The sequence below is a fragment of the Papaver somniferum genome, chromosome 10 (genome assembly GCF_003573695.1).
Source record: "Papaver somniferum cultivar HN1 chromosome 10, ASM357369v1, whole genome shotgun sequence".
Classification (NCBI taxonomy): Eukaryota; Viridiplantae; Streptophyta; class Magnoliopsida; order Ranunculales; family Papaveraceae; genus Papaver; species Papaver somniferum.
In genome coordinates this window covers 98,827,654-98,849,153 of record NC_039367.1, presented here as the reverse complement: position 1 = coordinate 98,849,153, position 21,500 = coordinate 98,827,654, and the positions used below count along the sequence as shown (strand labels likewise).

The following is a 21,500-nucleotide window of genomic DNA, read 5'->3' as shown; positions in this document are numbered from 1 at the left end:
CATGGAAATATTTGGTCGATGTTTTGTTGGATTTTCTCAACTGTTGGATTTGGTACTAGTCGTAACAACACAACATGATTTCTACGCGTGTTAGAATTGAGAGAAAATAGGAGTTGTCGACAAGTCAGGAAAGATGTTCTCGGCATTGTTTTGATTTATCTTTGGCAGTTACGTGCAATGGGAGAAGGTATAATCTTCATGGATTCGTATCTTCCAGATTTGGGAAGTTCATAACCATCAAAAGACGCGTTAACTGAGGTGGCAGAGTTATTATCGTTACTTAGCAGAAAAAAAAAAATAACTCCGTAACTTTTGGTGAAAGGCAGGGGAGATTTTATCGAGTATTTTTGGTTCTGTTTCCTATATATAGGTTGAGAAGGAGTCATAACAGGGTAATCGAGAGTTGGGGAAGTTTAGAGAAGAACAGAGAACGAAATCAAGAGTTGTAGGAAATCGTTTCTGTTGGTGCACAAGGAAGAACACGAAGAACAAAAGGCCATTAAAGACAGTCGTTTCTGGGGTTTTAAAATCAGCGACAAAGCAACAGTATTTACAACAGTTTTCTGTAACAGTTCCATTGTAACAGCTGTTTTGTAACTCCGATACACTGTTGCAAACAGTCTGTGTTATTACTTTTCACTCTTTTAATCATCTTTTGAGCAACAAACACATATTTTGAGACCATTATTAATATGAGGAGCTAAACCCCATTGCTGAGGCGATAGAGGAAGCTATTTTCCAACAAAAAGTGGTATATTCTATTTTATCTTTTTATTTGCAATAATTATATTATTATTTTCCTTGAACTATTATTGAATATGATTTTTATTTGAGTGATTGTGATCTATTTTGATGGAGTATGCTTAGTTTTAAGACTTTTGATGCTTCATACTTGGTATTTACAATTACTACTTTTGAAAATCCACTTGTTGCAATATTTTAGAATCAAATTAAACGAGAAAATTGCATAAATATAAGTATTGGTTTAATCATTTTGAACTTGGAAAATAGTAGAATCTTAGCCTCAGTGTTTCTTTTAATATTGATATCATCTTTGTTTGAGTTTGCTATAATTTTTATTGTGTTTTCTATTTTAGTTTTGAATTTATGTCTAAAAAAATCCTTCACAAGTCTGAGAAACGACACTCTTTTTACCACTATCTACAAATCACATCAATTTTTGGCGCCGCCGACGCAGACTTGTTTTTAGGGTTTTAGATTTTTTTATTTTTATTTTTTTTATTTTTGTTCTTTTTTATGTTTTTGGGTATTTGTCTTGTGTCTACAGGTTCTGGATCATAAAGAAAATTGAGCCAAAGAGTTTGGTGATTTCATAAAAACTTGGAGCTAAAGATTAAAGCAAAAAGAACAGAAAAGAAGACAATTTTATTTTAGACAATTTTAGTTTAGGGTTTGTTTATTTTCTTTTAGAAAAAAAAAACTGTATTAGGGTTTATTATTTTTGTAATTTTTCTTTTCTTTTTGGACTTTTGGACTTTGGGACATTATTTTTTTTATTACCCTACGGAAGGGTACTTTAAATATAAACTGTTTGCAGAGAAGGAGGACAATTACGATATTGTCTCTGCACCTTGGGTTCGTACACTTGACATCGGAGTCAGTGGCCCGAGTTGACTACAACCGATTCATCCCCCGTCTGGAACGGGAGGTAAGATTCTAAACACTCGCGAATCCCTAGTCAGCGAGTTACTGGACTCCTTCGTATGCATATATGTTGAGGACTGAATACAGAAATTTATTTTTCTAGTAAAGGGCAAGGCCTGGCCATACAAGATATGGGTTCGGATTTCATCACCGTTCTCTTCTTGCCCGCTTTAGGAACACGTAACCTACGCGAAACTAAGCCTAAAATTTTGACTAGAACGAGACCGATAGGGTAACGAGCTTAACAGGAAAGTCATTCGAAAAATATTGGTTACTCTTTTAAGCATACTTCGAAGTTCTTGACGGTTTCTGTAAGTTGAATGCGTGACTGCGCCGCCTTGTAATACCGGTGAGGCCTTGGGTATCAAAGCTCCACCGAGCTTCCCTCGCTCTATTCAACTTACTTAACTCGGATTGATTCCAGAGGGGTTTGCTTAAATTGTAACGAATTCCCTTCGAAGGATTAGAAGCTGGTCTAGAAACAATCTAAGTGGAGCCATCATGCTTTTTGTTTGCTAGAAATCAATAGGTTTGATTTGGTTGAGTCGGCCTTGATCTGTGTTTGCTTACCCTTCCAATTTAGAAAATTCTATTGTATGCCTGAACGTAAAAGAGACGCACTAGGTAGATTTGTTAAAGAGAAACCTAGTAGTTCGAAGCGTCTCGATTACCTTAATCTAGAGAGTCCGACTTTTGAAGAGTCTGTTTTTGAACGTCCTTTGACTGAGGAGAGAATCCCTGTTGCTCCGATAGCGCCAGAAATGGCAACTTTGAAAGCTTTGTTGAATCCAACTAGGACTACTCGTCCTTCGTGTATTAAGTTAGCTGAAACGGAGGCACCCTATGAACTGAAACCTGGGACCTTACAGATGCTCCCAATCTTTTTAGGGAAAGAAAATGAAAACCCTTATTACCATGTTAGGGATTTTGAGGAAATTTGTAGTACTCTAAGAATTAGAGGCTTAGATGATGATGCTTTGAAACTTAGGTTATTCCCATTTTCCCTGAAAGATAAGGCCAAGTCGTGGCTATAGTTTGGACTCCGAGTCAATTGAGACATATGAACAACTTACATCTGCCTTTTTCAATAAGTTTTTCCCTAGGCACAAAACATCGTCTATTAGGACGCAAATATGCACATTTTCACAACAAGAGGGAGAATCTTTATATAGGTATTTGGAAAGGTTCAATGATTTATTATCCCAGTGTCCTCATCATGGTTTAGAAAAGGTTAGGCTAGTTCAGATCCTTTATGAGGGTTTAGATTATTCCACAACGACCATGGTTGAGTCTCTATGCACTGGTGGATTTGAAAACCAAACTGTTGATGCGGCGATGGAATTTTTTAATGAAATCGCCGAAAAAACCCAGCAATGGGAAAATAGTAGGGCACCCCAGAAACAATTCTTTTAAGTAGAGGAAACGTTAATAGGGTAGAAGGAGGCTATGAATCAGATGCCAAAATTGCTGCTATAGCAAAAAGGTTAGAAGCTTAGAAGTGGGCCAGACTAGTGGTAGAGTGGAGCCTTTTTGGGAAGGCCAGAATATTGAAGAGCAAGCCAATGCTCTTTATAATAACACTAGATTTGATAACCGTCAAAAGATTGACCCATATTCAGAAACCTATAATCCTGGTTGGAGAAACCATCCGAACCTTTCGTGGTCTAAGGGCCAAAGTCAAGGTCAGTTTAGTAATTCTAATGCTCCCCCAGGTTTTGGCTATACTAAGAATCCTTCAGGACTAGCTCAGTTTCAGAATCAGTCAGATAAGAAAATCCTAAGTTTAGAGGAATCTCTCGCCTTGTTAACTCAGCAAACTGCAAAATTTCAGTTATCCGTAGAACAGAGTCTACAAGCTAGTAACAGGATAGGACAAGAAAATAGTCAGGCTATTTCCGAGTTAAAAACCCAGGTTGGTCTGATAAGTGATTCTTTGAGAGAAAAAGGTAAGTTTCCTAGTCAAACACAACCCAACCCTAGAGGAGTTCATGAATTAGGTGCAAAACCATCGAATCAATTGAATGCTGTTAGAACCCTTAGAGTGGTAGAGTTGTAGACAATAAGGTAACCATGCCCGATAGTGAACATACTGTAGTTCACCCCTCAGAATCTCACCTCTCAGGACCAGTAGCTGAGGAGACTGATAAAGTTTCTGATGATGTGAATTCGGTTCCTGAAAGGTCTGATTTTAGCCTAGAGCCCCATTTCCTCAGCTATTAGTACCAACAAAGAAGGAATCGAACTTTAATGACATAGTGGAGGTTTTTAAGCAAGTTACCATAAACCTTCCTTTATTAGATGCAATTAGGAAAATTCCTGCTTATGCCAAGTTCCTTAAGGATATGTGTACGCGAAAGCGAAAACTTAGCGTCCATAAGAAAGCCTTTTTAGCTAGTCACGTAAGTTCAATCATTCAAGACACCACAACTCCAAAGTACAAAGACCCAGGTTCTCCTACCATTGCTTGCACAATAGGTAACTTCCGGGTAGAAAAAGCTTTACTTGACTTAGGAGCCAGTGTGAACTTACTGCCATTCCATGTATACTTACAGCTAGGACTTGGTGAAATGAAACCTACTCAGATGACACTGCAGTTAGCTGATAGGTCTGTTAAAATCCCTCGAGGTGTTATCGAGGATGTTCTTATTGAGGTCGACAAGTTTATTTATCCAGTGGATTCGTGGTCCTAGATACCCAACCTGTCCCTGACCCAGAGAACCAGATACCTGTGATTTTAGGTCGCCCATTTTTAGCTACGTCTAATGCGATCATTAACTGTCGAAATGGTGTGATGAGTTTATCTTTTGGTAATATGACTATGGAGATGAACATTTTAATGTCAGTAAGCAACCTCATGAGCATGACACATGTGTTGAGAGGTGAACATGATAGAAGCCTTAGTTCAGGAGTCATTACCAAACATTTGTCTGAAGACCCATTAGAAAGTTGTCTATCCCATTTTGGTTTAGATTTTGACGACGATAGCACTATTGAACAGGTGAATGCTCTATTAGATTCTACCCCTGTGTTAGACACTGATAGATGGAAAGCTAGGTTCGAACCGTTACCAGTTTCTGAGACTACCCTAATTCCTTCTTTAGAAGAGCCCCCAAAGTTGGACCTTAAACCACTACCCGATACTCTAAAGTATGTGTTTTTAGGCCCATCTGAGACTTTACCTGTGATTGTAGCTTCCGATTTGGATAGTGATCAGGAAAGTAGGCTAGTAAATGTACTTCAAGACAATAAGGAAGCTTTAGGGTGGACTATAGCAGACATTAAGGGTATAAGTCCTACTGTGTGTATGCATCAGATTCATTTAGAGGAAGACTCCAAACCTTCTAGGGAGATGCAACGTCGACTGAACCCTAACATGAAAGAGGTAGTTCGAAAAGAGGTGCTTAAGTTGTTAGATGCGGGTATTATTTACCCAATTTCAGACAGTAAGTGGGTCAGCCCTGTTCAGGTTGTCCCCAAGAAATCAGGTATCACTGTAGTCCAGAATGATAATAATGAATTAATCCCAACCCGAGTGACCACGGGATGGCGTGTGTGTATTGACTATAGGAAATTGAACAAGGTCACAAGGAAGGATCACTTTCCCCTTCCTTTTATCGACCAAATGCTAGAGCGATTAGCTGGACATAGTCACTATTGCTTCTTAGATGGCTACTCCGGTTATAATCAGATCGTTATTGCCCCAGAAGACCAAGAGAAAACCACTTTTACCTGTCCCTTTGGTACCTTTGCGTATAGACGCATGCCTTTCGGGCTATGTAATGCCCCTGCAACTTTTCAGCGTTGTATGATGAGCATATTTTCTGATATGGTAGAACGGTTCTTAGAGGTCTTTATGGATGATTTTTCAGTGTTTGGTTCATCTTTCGATGAGTGCTTGCATCATTTGACATTAGTGTTGACTAGGTGTAAGGAAAAAAATTTAGTGCTTAATTGGGAAAAATGCCATTTCATGGTTAAATCAGGAATTGTATTAGGGCACATCGTCTCTTCAAAGGGTATAGAGGTAGACAAAGCCAAAGTTGACCTTATTAAGACTTTACAGGTCCCAAAAACCGTAAAAGATATTAGGTCATTCCTAGGGCATGCAGGTTTTTACCGTCGATTCATTAAGGATTTTAGCTTGATTTCTAGACCTCTTTGCAATTTGCTTGCAAAAGATGTTAAGTTTGTCTTTGATGATGCTTGTTTAGAGGCTTTTGAGAAGCTTAAAACTTTACTCACTACTGCCCCGATAGTCCAGGCACCTAACTGGAACCTACCCTTTGAGATTATGTGTGATTCTTCAGATTATGCTATAGGCGTCGTTTTAGGACAACGAGAAAACAAATTACTTCATGTGATTTATTATGCTAGCAAAACTCTGAATGATGCCCAAATGAACTACACAACTACCGAGAAGGAACTTTTAGCCATCGTGTTTGCCTTGGATAAGTTTAGGTCCTACCTATTAGGTTCTAAGATCATAATCTATACAGATCATGCTGCTTTGAAATACCTTTTATCTAAGAAGGATACCAAACCTAGATTGATTAGATGGATCCTATTGTTACAGGAATTTTCCCCAGACATTAGAGACAAAAAGGGTGCAGAAAATGTAGTAGCAGACCACTTGTCTAGGCTAGTTGTTAGTTCCCCTAGTGATTCCCTTCCTATAAGGGATAGCTTTCCTGATGAACAATTGTTCTCTGTTTCCCAATCACCTTGGTATGCAAATATAGTGAATTATCTTGTTACTGGTCGAACCCCTCAACATTGGGGTAAGCAAGATCGTTCTAGGTTTTTAGCGAGGAGTTAGGAGGTTAAGCATTTCTTTTGGGACGATCCTTATCTGTTTAAGTATTGTCCGGACCAGATTATTAGGAGATGTGTATCTGAGAGTGACCAGTCTAGTATTATCTCCTTTTGTCATGAACATGCATGTGGGGGTCATTTTAGTGCTAAGAAGACTGCTGCTAAGATTTTGCAGTGTGGATTTTACTGGCCTTCGTTGTTTAAAGATTCCCATAGTCATTGTGTTTCTTGTGAGCGTTGCCAGAAGTTAGGAACCATTTCCCGTAGAAATATGATGCCTTTGAACCCTATTTTAGTGATTGAGGTCTTTGATGTGTGGGGCATTGATTTTATGGGTCCATTTCCTATTTCGTTTGGTTATCTTTACATACTTGTCGTGTAGACTATGTGTCTAAGTGGGTTGAGGCGGTTCCGTGTAAAACGAATGACCACAGGGTCGTAGTCCAGTTTTTGAAAGAGAATATACTTACACGTTTTGGTACGCCGTGAGCTATAATTAGTGATGGAGGTTCACAATTTTGTAATAGACCGTTTGCACTTTTAATGAAACAATATGGTATTACCCACAAAGTAGCTACCCCATATCACCCACAGACTAGTGGTCAGGTAGAGGTCTCCAATAGGGAAATTAAGCATATTCTAGAGAAAACAGTTAATCCAAACAGGAAAGACTGGTCGTCGAGGCTTACTGATGCCTTATGGGCTTACCGTACTGCGTTTAAGACACCCATTGGAATGTCACCTTATCGTTTAGTGTTTGGCAAGGCATGTCACCTGCCTGTTGAGTTAGAGCATCGAGCCTATTAGGCTATTAAGAACTTAAACTTTTCACTTGACAAGGAAGGAGCTCAAAGAAAGCTCCAGCTCAATGAGTTGGACGAGATTCGTAGAGATGCATACGATAGTGCTAAGGAGTATAAAAACAAAATGAAACTTGTGCATGATAGGAATATTTTGCAAAATTCATTTTCTCCAGGTCAAAAAGTTCTTCTGTATCACACTCGTTTGCATCTATTCCCCGAGAAGTTGCGCTCTCGGTGGACCGGTCCTTTTGTGGTCCGTACTGTTTTTCCTCATGGCGCTGTTGAGATTGAGACACCAGATGGTAGTAGTTCTTCGAAGGTTAACGGTCAGTGATTGAAGCCCTTTTTAGAGCCTTTTCCTACAGGTGATGTTGAGGAGGTCCCTCTGGAGGACCCTGTTTACCTTGATTGACCATTGAGGCGATTTTGTATGTTGTATAATATTTTTGTAGGTTTTTGGTTACACTTCACCCAGGTACTATCTTTCCGACTTCTCTCTTTACTATTTCCTCATGTTACTTATATTTTTGGTACTGTTCTTTAATTAGAAACATTGAGGACAATGTTAGATTTAAGTTTGGGGGTGGGGTAGAACTTTTTGTTACCTTTTCGTTGCAATAAATAAACTCCAGAGGCTAGAAATTTATCCCTATTAAGGATGGCACTAACCAATCTAAGTGGATGGAAGCATTTTGGTTGTAGGAGTTGAGGAACCAATCTGACTAGATGGCAACATCTAAAGAGTCTATTCATAAAAGCACAGAGCTCAGGTGTTAGAAATAACATGATAGTTTCACCATATCTCGTTGAGTCCTTTTCACTTCTGTTTTTACTTTTTTTTTTTTTTTTTTTTTAAACCATGTTTCTCTAAGTGATTAGGTGGGGCTCACGATTCAAGTTGTTACCAATGCTAGGGTAAATTAAAGTGATTGAGATACAACAACAACAAAAAAAAAGAGAGAGAGAAATTGAGACCAGACCATTAGACCAACTGGATTAAATTCAATAAAGTCGACCACTGGAACCCTTGTATATGCCAGTTGTGTTGACCTAGAGTTAGAATTATCGACCACTGGTACCCTTGTATATGCTAGTGTGTTGATATTAGTCAGACTAGTATCTCAGTCCATTAGGATAGGTTCATTTTGGCGGAGGCCTTTAGACAGATATGAGAAACACCGTTCACCTAGTAAACATCAAAACCATCTATGTTTTTCTCTATATCCATCTTCTTGATCTATCCATGTGATTAGTTTCGACTCCAAATATTGATGTCCATAGTGCAACTATCTGAGAAGAGCTCTGTCACTTATATATGAATTTTAGTATGCTTGAGTGCAAACTCGTGTACAACAATTGGAATTTCGCATCAGGGTACTTCCTCCTGTAGTCAATAAGTATGCCAACCAAGGAGATTCTTTAGGGCCTTCCAAGGTTCTGTGTAGATAGCTAGGGTCTGGAGTATAAAGGTTTTATGGGTATACATCTGGTAAGCCCTCCGGAGACAACACTCCGCCACTAGAGACACCTAGGGGTTTAAAGGCTTATTGCATACGCTAAATGCAATCGACGATGCCTGCGACAGTGAGTTAGGATTTTATTTTTGCTCGAGGACTAGAAAATAATAGGTTTGGGGGTATTTGATAGACACATTTTTGTGTCCTATTTGTCTCGATTCTATATATTGTTAGGGCTTATTTTTGTACTTATTATGGTGTTTTATTCATTTGTAGGTATTTTTGGCCAATAAACATTTTTGGAAAAAATTGGCTCGAAAAGTTGTCGGAAAGCACCCGGAGGACACTTGCTATTCAGACCCCCGGTTTGGATAAGGGGCACCCCCAGGACACCCCTTAAGGCAGCTGCTAAAGGCACCCCTACTCTGGATAGGGGGCGGCCCTTTTTCTTCACGATTTGAATTCTCAAATTTGGCGGGAAACTGTTGCAAGTGAAGACCAGATTTGGGTTTAGATTTTGGACGTGATTTTAAGAGATTCAATCACTAAATTCGATTGGGTTGGACCTGTTTATCTTAAACAGGGATGGTATGATTGCTTGGAATTAAATTGGGCTAGGTATCAATCAGAAACAAAACAGGGGAGAAAACTATTTACGGAAACATGGAAAGATTTGGTCGATGTTTTGTTGGATTTTCTCAACTGTTGGATTTGGTACTAGTTGTAACAACACAACAGGATTTCTACGCGTGCTAGAATTGAGAGAAAATAGGAGTTGTCGACAAGTCAGGAAAGATATTCTCGGCATTGTTTTGATTTATCTTTGGCAGTTGCGTGCAATGGGAGAAGGTATAATCTTCATGGATTCGTATCTTCCAGATTTGGGAAGTTCATAACCATCAAAAGACGCGTTAACTGAGGTGGAAGAGTTATTATCGTTACTTGGCAGAAAAAAAAGATAACTCCGTAACTTTTGGTGAAAGGCAGGGGAGATTTTATCGAGTATTTTTTGTCCTGTTTCCTATATATAGGTTGAGAAGGAGTCATAACAGGGTAATCGAGAGTTGGGTGAAGTTTAGAGAAGAACAGAGAACGAAATCAAGAGTTGCAAGAAATCGTTTCTGCTGGTGCACAAGGAAGAACACGAAGAACAAAAGGCCATTGAAGACACTCGTTTCTGGGGTTTTAAAATCAGCAACAAAGCAACAGTATTTACAACAGTTTTCTGTAACAGTTCCATTGTCACAGCTGTTTTGTAACTCCGATACACTGTTGCAAACAGTCTGTGTTATTACTTTTCACTCTTTTAATCATCTTTTGAGCAGCAAACACATATTTTGAGACCATTATTAATATGAGGAGCTAAACCCCATTGCTGAGGCGATAGAGGAAGCTATTTTCCAACAAAAAGTGGTATATTCTATTTTATCTTTTTATTTGCAATAATTATATTATTATTTTCCTTGAACTATTATTGAATATGATTTTTATTTGAGTGATTGTGATCTATTTTGATGGAGTATGCTTAGTTTTAAGACTTTTGATGCTTCATACTTGGTATTTACAATTACTACTTTTGAAAATCTACTTGTTGCAATATTTTAGAATCAAATTAAACGAGAAAATTTCATAAATATAAGTATTGGTTTAATCACTTTGAACTTGGAAAATAGTGGAATCTTAGCCTCAGTGTTTCTTTTAATATTGATATCATCTTTGTTTGAGTTTGCTATAATTTTTATTGTGTTTTCTATTTTAGTTTTGAATTTAAGTCTAAAAAAATCCTTCACAAGTATGAGAAACGACACTCTTTTTACCACTATCTACAAATCACATCAATCAGTCAAGTCTTCGCACGACGTGGAACTAACTTTACCACGATCTCCCACTTTCCCACTCTTTCACTCAAGAAACCGTCACACTTACAGGGATCAGTGGTGCATCATTCTTGCAATATAAATAAGTCTAAATCGAGGACAACATAAGGATCAAATATCATCTATCATCGATTATCATCATTATCCGTCGGCAACTCGATATAAATTTATTCACAGAACTCAACTTCAGAAGTTCAGCAATATTGCAGAAACCTTCAACACACCCACAATCCTTGATCATCACTGATCCCACACAACTCTCAGCTTCCCTCCTACAGATCAACCCATCTCCCTCTTTGCGACTGAATTGACTCTAGAACGAACATTGTTTTGGTTTAGGCGGGATTCATACAGATTGATTTCACGAATCTAAGCACCCCCTTTGCAGCGGTGCATTTGTGTGAGGTTCAGCAGTTCACTCGGTTGAGGAGTCTCGAAAGCACGCTCGACTCTCCACTTTCCCAAAAACCCAGCGTCTTGTTTTTCCCCATCTACACATGGGATCGTGGATTCGACCATAAAATCGGAGTAATGTAAGTAGTTATTACCATCCCATGAGATCAGCCGTGGATTCGATCATGAAATCGGAGTAATGAGATTATCTATTACCATTCCATGAGATTAGCCGTGGATCCGATCATGAAATCGGAGTAATGAGATAAAATAGATTATCTTCTAGGAATTCAGTGGTAAATGTCACGGTAGAATTAATCTATCACAGAAGGGATATTAGCCATTTAAAGCGTCATACCCACTCCGAAAGGTGCATAGTCAGGAAACAACAAGTGTTGCCGAAGTCCTGAAGGCGTTATTGCTCTCAATCTTACGGAGAACCGCCTGGATCTATACACGGTATCTCTACATAGTCAGGGAACAATGAGTGTCACCGACGTCCTGAAGGCGTTGTTTCTCTCAATTTTACGGAGAACCTCCCAATCGTTCTTCTATGTAGAGGTATGTCTCTCTGTGTAGTCAGGGAACAACGAGTCACCGACGTCCTGAAGGCGTTGTTGCTCTTAATCTTACGGAGAACCGCCCAATTATGTTATTCTATATAGAGGTCATGATGAAATATGAGGCATCAAACTCTCAGCTAGTGGAGGCCTTTCGAGAAACATATTCATCATGTCTCGTAAAATATGAATCGTCACATGCCTGAAAACCGCGTCAGAAACATGCAGTATCATGATTTTATGATTTTGACCTTTGTTGAAAATCCACCATCTAGATTAAGTCCCATGCTTAGTGATGGACAGTCATGTTCCGCAGTAAGCATTAAATTGTGATTTTCAGTCGCCGAGATCAGTGGTTGAACTCAGTTGCACAAAGGTATTTTCAAAATCCTCAGATTTGCTCCAATGGTGTCATGTACGAGCAAATGTTCGGGTTAGGACCCTGATAGTATGATAGAGTGTCATCCCGTGAGCATGGAGAGATGAGTCACTGTTGATTTGGACGCCTGGAGTCTCAGTTCTGGTCGGTTTAGGATTTAAGGGCCCGAGTCCAAAAAAGGAAACCCATGTTTTATTAGATTTTGGAAGTAAAATTAATATAAAAGGAAAGAGACCCTCATTTTTTTTAGTTTTTATTTTCCCAGCTGACCGACCACTATCTTTCTCTTCTTCACGAGCAGGAAGAAGAAAAAAAATTTGTTTGCCGGAACTCTGATCGCTGCCGGAAAATCACCCACCGCCGGCTAACTTCCGGCGCCGTTTTCAAGTAAGGTTCTTTTTTTTTTTTTTTGCGTTGAGTTTTGTGCTTTCATGAGTTTTTCATAAAACAAAAATCCCATAGTTGTATGCATGCGTAGGTTTTATGAAGAATTTGTTTTAAAAAACGTATAATGCCCGTTCGTTAGTTAGTTTAAGAAACGAGCAAAAATCCCTAATATGAAAGAGATACATAAATTATTGAATAGACATGGTCTAGTTGCAGTAGAGAAAATTTTGTTTATGAGGTTTCATGAAAAATCCAAATTTGTTTTCAACGCATGAACTTTCGCAAATACTTTTAGAAACGTAGGTTTGTTCGTAGTAAAAGTAATAAGTAATGATCTTTAGAGTTAAAATAATTTTGAAAAGACCTGTAGTTCATGATAAAATTTATTTGTGAGCTTTAAAAGTTTTATTTGGAATATGTGGACCCTTGCAAAAATAGAAAAGACCCTAGTTTCATAGACGAATGCTTGTTTGAGCAAAATAAGGTTTTTTTTATTAACCCGCGTAAAAGAGGATAAAAAAATCACACTGAGTTAATTTTTGATAAAAAATCAAATAGAAATCTTTTAGTAATTGTTAGAGATAAACAATTGTATTTTATGATTTTATGATGTGTGTTTGCGGCATAAAATCATGGAACGTTCACATGAAAAGTTTATGTGAATTGTTCATAATTTCGTGAAAAGTCAGTATTGACTCTTGAATGATAGGTTTTTTTCTCACTTTCGCAGGTTTGAAAGAGTAAGCAAGTTTCGAAGTTTTACGTTGTTATCACTAAGTTCGTGAAACCTTAAATAGGTAAGAGTTGAGGATTACCATTTTATAGACACTGATGTGAGCATCATAATTATTCAGCTGCTTTAATTCCATTGTGTTGAAATTTATGTATGTATGTCACAACAACTTTGCAAAGATGACTCAGTCTCGTGGTAGCGCTTCTGAAGATGATGTTTCTAGATAGGGAACTCCCAGAGAGGATGTTTCTACAGACGCGTCTTCCAGGAATGATGATTCTGAGACTTCTCAGGAGAAACATGAAACTCCCAAAACTAAGAACATTCCAAATGCGGAGGAAAAATTCTTTGTGTATTCGTATAGGCTCGAAAAACGTCCCTTCGGTTCCTCATTTCGGCTTCCTATAAATCCCAAGAGCACTACTCAGAACAAGTTGGTATCTCCTCCAGCAATAACTCGGTTCTGTTTGCAAGGGAAACATTATTTGGCTTCACATGTGGAACTCAAACTTTCTTGGAAGCCTCTGACACATTTCTCTGGATGGGCATGACACACGCTGGGTCATAGCCGTGTAAGGACCTTGCTGGATCGTGCACAGGTGACACGGGCTATTCAAGATGCTGGGGATTTAATCATTTATCATGATATACCAGGTATCGTGGATTTCCTTGCTCGTTGGTGCATTCCTACTCATACTTTCATATGCAGATGGGGAGAATTCACCATTACTTTAGAAGATGTAGTTGCTTTTTTGCATCTACCAGTCACTGGCAATTTCCCTGAAGAGCTCTCAGCAGAAGAGAAGGTGATATCTGGCGTATTGGAAGTTAAAATGCACAAATTCAACGAGTCTCCCAAAATTTGCTATGCTCAATGGTTGAAATACTGGTGGCCTAGAGATGGAGTTCTTGAAGAACCTGTTGATGGTACCTTGACCATTGTTGCTTTCTTATGCTTGTGGCTCTCCAGAGATGTTCTTGAAGACAATGGACATTTGTTGAATCCATTTGTGATTCTTTTCGCCATAAAGATGGCTAAAGGTGAGAAGCTTCCCATTGGTAGTCTATTTTTGGGTTCACTGTTTGCCAATTTAGACTCTTTAGTTATAGACTCCAGCGTCTCCAACGGCTTCATGAAATTCGAAACATATGCTAATACTATGTTCCTCCAAGCCTTGATGTGGGAGCATCTTGAGAGTTATACTCCAATTATTCGTAGAGTCTTGCAAGGACCCATTGTTTATACTCGTCATGCTTTCCTCGAGAAGAATAATGCCAGGATTATGCGTTGGTCTACAAAGCAGCCACAATACAAGATATGCCTCACTGACATTTTAGACATCGAATCCGAGTTCAACTTTCTCCTCTGGGTATCGGTCCCTCCTCTTTTCTCACTGTAGATGGGGGAAAACGATTGCTGGTTTTTAAGGAATTGAGGAGACGACCGCGCGGAGGAGTCTCCTTGAACCGAGCAAAATGTTTAACCTCACACAAATGCACTGCAAGAAGGGAGTGCATTAAGTTCGAGATATCAATCTGTAGGACTCCGGCCTAAACCAAGACAATGGCCGTTCCAGAGTCAATTCAGTCACAAGAGAGGATGGGTCGATCTGTAAGAGGGAAGATGAGAAATTTGTGAGATCAATGATGATCAAGGATTGTTGGTGTTTTGTGTATTTACATGAAAATAGTTTCTGAATGATTGAGTTTACTCAGTTGAAAGTAATTGCTAAAACGATAAGTTCGTGTAGACGAAAGACTGTCTATCGAGAATTGTCTGTTGTTTCAATCATGATTCAGAGACTTATTTATATTGCTAGAATTGTAAATACCTTGATCCCATGAAGTGTGACAATTGTTGGAGTCAAAGAGTGGGAAAGTGAAAATCGTGTTTTAAAACCAGTTGCTCATCGTGCGGAGACTTGGTTGATTTTCTACCCACTACTTTGTTAACTCCTTAAACTGATTTCACGACTTGCTCACATTCTCATCGTGGGTGAACACACCTTCCGTGGACCGCCAGACCAAAACCTTAGTTAATATCCCCCCATGTGACACGATTGATGTCTCGTTATTGTGGAGTCTGCAAGGCATACATGTATTTATTTATTCAGTTGTTGACTTCATGGGACAATGATTCCTTGTATTGCTGAGTCGAACGTGATTTGCAAATGTTCTAAGACTCACGAATTGAACATGTCTGTTGAGACAGAGGTATAATTCTTTGATAGTTAAGGTGAGAAAATATTACTGGTAACTGAACCGAGTATAATTAATTAGATTGTTGATCATGGGATCAACGTAAAATTATTAATGTTTGAATCTGCTCAGAATTATGTTTTATTGAGCTTTGGATCTGAAACCCTAATTTTAATCAATTGCTGATCAATTGATGATTTATTGAAAATCAACCACGGAGTGAAGGAGGGACCGGATACATGAGACGATGAGTCGACCATGTAACACCCAGATGCTCAAGTGAGCAAAAATACCAAAGTCTCTTGAAGACCAGTTGGTGAAAAGATGATTAAATGCCGGTTTAATCATTTATTCAAATAATGTTCGTCTGAACCTTAGGTGATAAGACCTAATAAATTAAGAAGAGATGGAGGACCGACCAAGGGGTCATGAAACTGGCCCTGGTTGGTCACGGGATCGACTGACGATCATTTGATGATATTCCAAATTGTTTGGAAGAGTTTGAACCTAACGTGAACAAATTAGGTCAAATGATGAAAATGTGTGGGCCCGGATTCTTGCAAGCCAAAGAGCCAACCTTGTTCGGTCAAGGTAACATGATCACGTCGCCAAAGTTTCCGTATCTCAGTCCTGAGAATTTTGATATTTTCTGATGTGCGTTTGAGCAACATTTTGAGAAAATATGAACAAAACAAGGATTTTGCTGAAACTGAGGAAACTTCATAAGATGAAGGAAATAATAATAATAATAATAATATCGTTTAGCTATACCCCTTTTTGAGGAAGGTAATAAATGTACCTGTTGTGGCAAACTCATGGGTATCTTTGGAGACCACGCTATCCATTGTGCTAGCGAGGTCGGGCTTAAATTCAGACATGATTTAGTAAAACATATTCTGGCAGACATGTGTTACAGAGCTGGGGTTGTGGCTAGAAAAGAGGTTTCTTTGGGCGTCATCAATAATAAGTATTTTCGGCCAGCGGACATCATGGTTTATAATTGGATAGATGGCAAGGATGTTTGTTTCGATGTCACTGGGATCTCTCCGTTTACGAGTGCTAAGTCACGCCATTTCTGCAGCAATTACTCGCAAGAACACTAAATACTTAGATGTTTGCACTTCTCTCGGATATGGATTCGGTGTTTTGGCTTTCTCCACTTTTGGCGAGCTTAGTACGGATTTATTAACTTTCCTGAAGAGACTAAGGAATTGCATGGTAGGACATGATGCCAACTTTAAGATAGGCAGTTCTCTTTTTCATAGGCTAGGAATTGTTATTCAGAAAGGTGTTGGTGCCCAACTTGTTGCTAGGCTACCCACCATCTCTTGTAATATTGATTTTGATTAATAAATGCCTTAGTGGCTCCCTTTTATAATAATAATAATAAAATAAAATAATCATGAAGTGTGGGATCGGATATGGCCAAGGCATGGACGACCGTCCAATGAGCCCGGTCCCATGGCACTTTTCCTAATTTTATATTATTTTCATGATTTTAGGGAAATATCATGAAATCAAAGAGTTTGTTTAAATCAAGGAGTTTCCTTGAAGTGAATGAGTTTTCATGAGATGAAAGAAGCAAATAATATTAATAATAATAAAATAAGGGCGGGGGGGGGGGGGGGGGGGGGGCGGCCACTAACGCATGGTCGGCTGGTTGGGCCCTGGTCCCGTGAGTTTCCTTAATTTTATATTACTTTCATGATTTGAAGGAAATATCATGAAATTAAGGGATTTCCATGAGATGATGGAAATAATTAATAAAATAAGGAATTACAAGGTGTGGGACCAGTCATGGCTAGGGCATGGTCGGCCGGGTAGTGACCACGGTCCCGTGACACCTTTTATAATTTTATGTAATTTTTGTATAATTTCCTTAATGTGAAGGAAATACCATGAAACCAAGGAATTTCATGGGATGAAGGAATTTCCATGAGATGATGGAAATAATTAATAAAATAAGGAATTACAAGGTGTGGAACCGGTCACGGCTAGGGCATGGCTGGCCGGCTAGTGACCACGGTCCCGTGACACCTTTCCTAATTTCATGTAATTTTTGTATAATTTCCTTGATGTGAGGAAATACCACGAATTGAAGGGATTTGCTCAAACGAAAGGATTTTCATGGGATCAAGGAAAATAATAAAAATATGATAAAATAAAAGAAGGGGCGTGGGACCGGCCACGGCGGCATGGCCGTCCGACCGGTGGGCTTGGTCCCCTTAGACGCCTCCTTAAATATTTTATTATTATTATTTTCTCCATGGTTTCATCTAGGCCTGTCAATGGAAGAATATCCGTCGGATATTCAGAAATTCGATATCCGACAGGTTAAGCACTATCGGATATTCGATATCCGATAATATCCTATAGGATATCAAAATCAGATATCGATTCCGATAGACTAAGCTATCGGATATCGGATATTTATCCGGTAATATCCGGTTCTGAAAAAAAATGTTAAAAACCCTTTAAAACATGTTCATAATTGAAATTTAAGTTTAATTTTTTTAACCTTTCATATCGGATATCGGATATTAGGGTAAATCACAAAAAAATCATAAATATGGTTAGGGTAAATCAAAAATAAATCCATGTTCTATCGGATATTGGATATTAACCAAACGGATAGAACCTAATCCGATTCCGATAGGTTAAGGAAGAAATATCCGATATCCGATAAAACGGATAAAATCCTATAGGATCCCGAATACTCGGAAACGGATTCCGGATATCGGACATATATTGACAGGCCTAGTTTCATCGTTCCTTAGTGTTTCGGAATGCTCGTTCGTGCATTTAGATGCTCGTTAGTGCATTTATTACTGAATACATTTGCACCATTTTCTCGGGGCTTACTCGGTGGTGGCTCAGATGCCCGTACGTTGATTATTTATTACTAACCCATGGAATTCTGCTGGGAATAACCATAAATTGAAGTAATGAAATATTATGCGGAATGCAGAGTATTTTTCTAGGAATTAAATTGATGAATCTTGCGACTAGAAATAATTAATTGGTGGCTCTATACTAGCAGGCATGCTGTCTAGGAGCATTATAATTATTCGGAAATCGAGGTATGAGCTAGCTGGAGCAGAACGCTCGATTTGAATGTTTGTTCTGTAAAGTCAGGGAACATTGCCCGAAGACGTGGTGCTCTATACTAGTGAGTAATACATCTAGGATTCTTCCAATCATTTCGATTCTTTACAGAAGTGATTACTGAGATTGCTCAATTAATGGAATATGTTGTGGTCTCGGCTGAGAGACTGCATATATATGCTCTGAGAAGTAATATACTCGATCAAAGACTTTCGAAGATATTCTGAGAGGCAGTACGCTCGATCAGAGGTGTGGCATGAGATTTCACGCTTTAATGAGAGACATGAGCCTCAATACTCATCTTATTGCTGGATCAGGAGCATGCATAATTAGGGTTTTACAATTTTACCCTTTGTCGAAAATACACCATCTACATTGAGTCCCTTGCTTAGTGAGGGAAAGTCATGTTCCTCTGTCAGCACTGAATGGTGATTTTCTTGTTACAGTTATAGACGAAAATAAGTAGTTGAACTTAGTCGTAAAATAAGATGTTACCGGATTTCGATTGCATGAACGGACCATGGCTTGAACATTCCAATGGTATGATAGAGCGTCGTCTAATGATCCTAAATTGATGTAGAACCGCTGGCTTGGTGATGGGACCTTGGTCGGTTTAGGATTCATGGTCCCGGTCCCAGAAAGGAAATCCTTGTGAAATTAGGTTTTGGAAATAAAATTTGATATAAAAGGAATTAATCCTCTTTTTTTTTTTTATTTCACCTACATGACCGACCACCACCTTCATCTCTTCATATTTTTCACGCCCGAGCAGAGGAAGAGAGCAGAGAATTTTCTCCTGAGTCGCCGCCGTCCGACCGTCGCCACCATCGTTCGGCCAACTTCCGGCCGACGCCGACAGGTACGTGATTTTTTTATTCAAAAGCTTTCTGTTTGTTCATGAGTTGTTCATCATAAAAAATCATATGTTTGTACATATTTTTTGGATGTGAGTTTTATGAAAAAATCCATGTTTTAGGAACGTATGTTCGTTCGATCGTTAGTTTAAGAAACTAGCAATAATCCCTGATTTAGAAGAGATTTGTTTTTTCTTATATAGACCTGTGACTAATGATAAAATTTTGTTTATGATCTTTCATGAGAACCAAAATTTATCTTAAAGGGTGTGAGTTCTCACAAAATTAGCATAAACCTTCGTTTCGAAGACAGACGATCGTACGAAGGAAATTTTTTTTTTTATTATGAAACCGTGACATGTCCCAAAAAGTATGTGACATATTTTATTTACGTGATTTTTCTCACGTTAAAGAGAAAAATTTTGAAAAATTTTACCTGAATAATTCACGTTTTTATTATCTTGTTAAAATCAAAATATAGGTTTTGAGCAACCCTTGAAGTTAGACAATTTATTTATGATGAAATATTTCCTTGGTGTAAATTTTATAACTCAGTTGTGTCTGTTCACACTATGAAAATTATTTCCATGATTTTATGAAAATCTGGTTTCAATTTTCAAACAATAAGGCTTCGTTCGTTTTCGCAGGTTTCAAGGAACGAGCAAATTTTGGGGTGATAACTCTTATATCACAATCACTGTGCTAGTGGAATTGTAAAGAGGTAAGAGTTAATAATTACCATTTTCGTAGATGTTTTGCCTTATGCATAATTCAATCATCTCGTCGAAGCTTGCATCTTGTATGGATGATAGACTGAAGTAGAGTATTGTGTGCATGTTACAACTACTTCGCTAGGATGTCTGATCCTCAAGAAAATGATGTGTCCAGAGATGATACATGCATGGATGAGGCTTCCATTGGTGAAGAAGAAGATGAAACACCTGGAATCAAGAATGTTCCAAACATAGAGGATGCATTATTTGTGGCTCAAGGACCTGAAAATCGCCTCAGAACTCCAGCATTTCATCTTCTAATAAATCCTAGAGAGGTTACTCAGAAAAAATTGGTGACTCCTTAGGAAACCATTCGGTTATGTCTTGAACGAGGATATTTTTCTGCGTCGATCATTGAATTCAAGCTTTCTCGACGGCCTCTAGAAAAGTTTTCTGGATGGGCGAGGTATACGCTGGGTTTTCCTCGTGTTCGAGCCATGCTGCATGATGCACAAATACTACGGGCTATCCAAGCCTCTGGAGACTTGTTCATTTTTCACGATGTGCGAGGTATGGTAGCTCTACTTGCTCGTTGGTGTATTCCAACTCACACTTTCATATGCAGATGGGGAGAGTTTACCATCACCTTAGAGGATGTAGTTGCTTTGTTGCATCTTCCAATCACGGGCAACCTTCCTGAAGGTCTTTCTTCCTCAGAGGAAACAACAATGTCTAACATCTTGACAGGCTCAATGGATGAGATCAATAAGGTATCCGGCAGTAAAGGTTGTTACGCTCATTGGTTGATACATTGGTGGCCGAGAGATACTCCTCTTAACTGGCATGTTGACGGTATGTTATCTATTGCTGCTTTCTTGTGTTTATGGTTGTCCATAGATGTATTTGAAGATGCTGGATTTTTTTTGAAGCCGTTCGTGATTCCTTTTGCCACTAAGATGGCTCAGGGTGAGCAACTTCCAATAGGTAGTATGTTCTTGGGTTCTTTGTACTCTAACTTAGACTCCTTGATTATAGACTCCAGCGTCTCGAATGACTTTATGAATATTGAATGCTATGCCAATACGTTGTTTCTTCAAGCTTTGATGTGGGAACGTTTCAAGAACTATGTTCGCATTCCACATACTATCTTGCAAGGACTGAACGCTGACGCTCGTCATGTTTTCTCTGGGAGGGACAATGTCAGGATCATGCGCTGGTCTAAATATCAGCCCCGACTCAAGACTCGTTTCGTTGATGTGTCAGACCGTGAATCTGAATTCAACTTCCGTCCATGAGTGTCAATCCCTCCTCATATTTCTCAGTTGACAACTTTCAATGCTGAAGAGAGTATGACTTTGAAATCTGGTGTTGATTTGAGCGACGACGAGAGGTCTTTTATCCTGAGTTGCACTCCTGGTCACCTGATATCAACAACACATGGAGAATTCTCGGTGGAAGAATACAATATTGATAGGGAAGCTCGGCAAATGGGTATGGATCAGTGTGTTCCGACTTTTTGGAGAAGGAAACCATCAGTTGAACAACTCATGACCCGTTTATACC

General features: G+C 38.8%; 1 pseudogene; it reads right to left on the bottom strand.

Moving 5' to 3' along the window:
• Positions 1-2,788: 2,788 nt before the first annotated feature.
• LOC113319775 lies at positions 2,789-2,888 on the bottom strand (annotated as a pseudogene).
• Between the last annotated feature and the right edge of the window lie 18,612 nt (positions 2,889-21,500).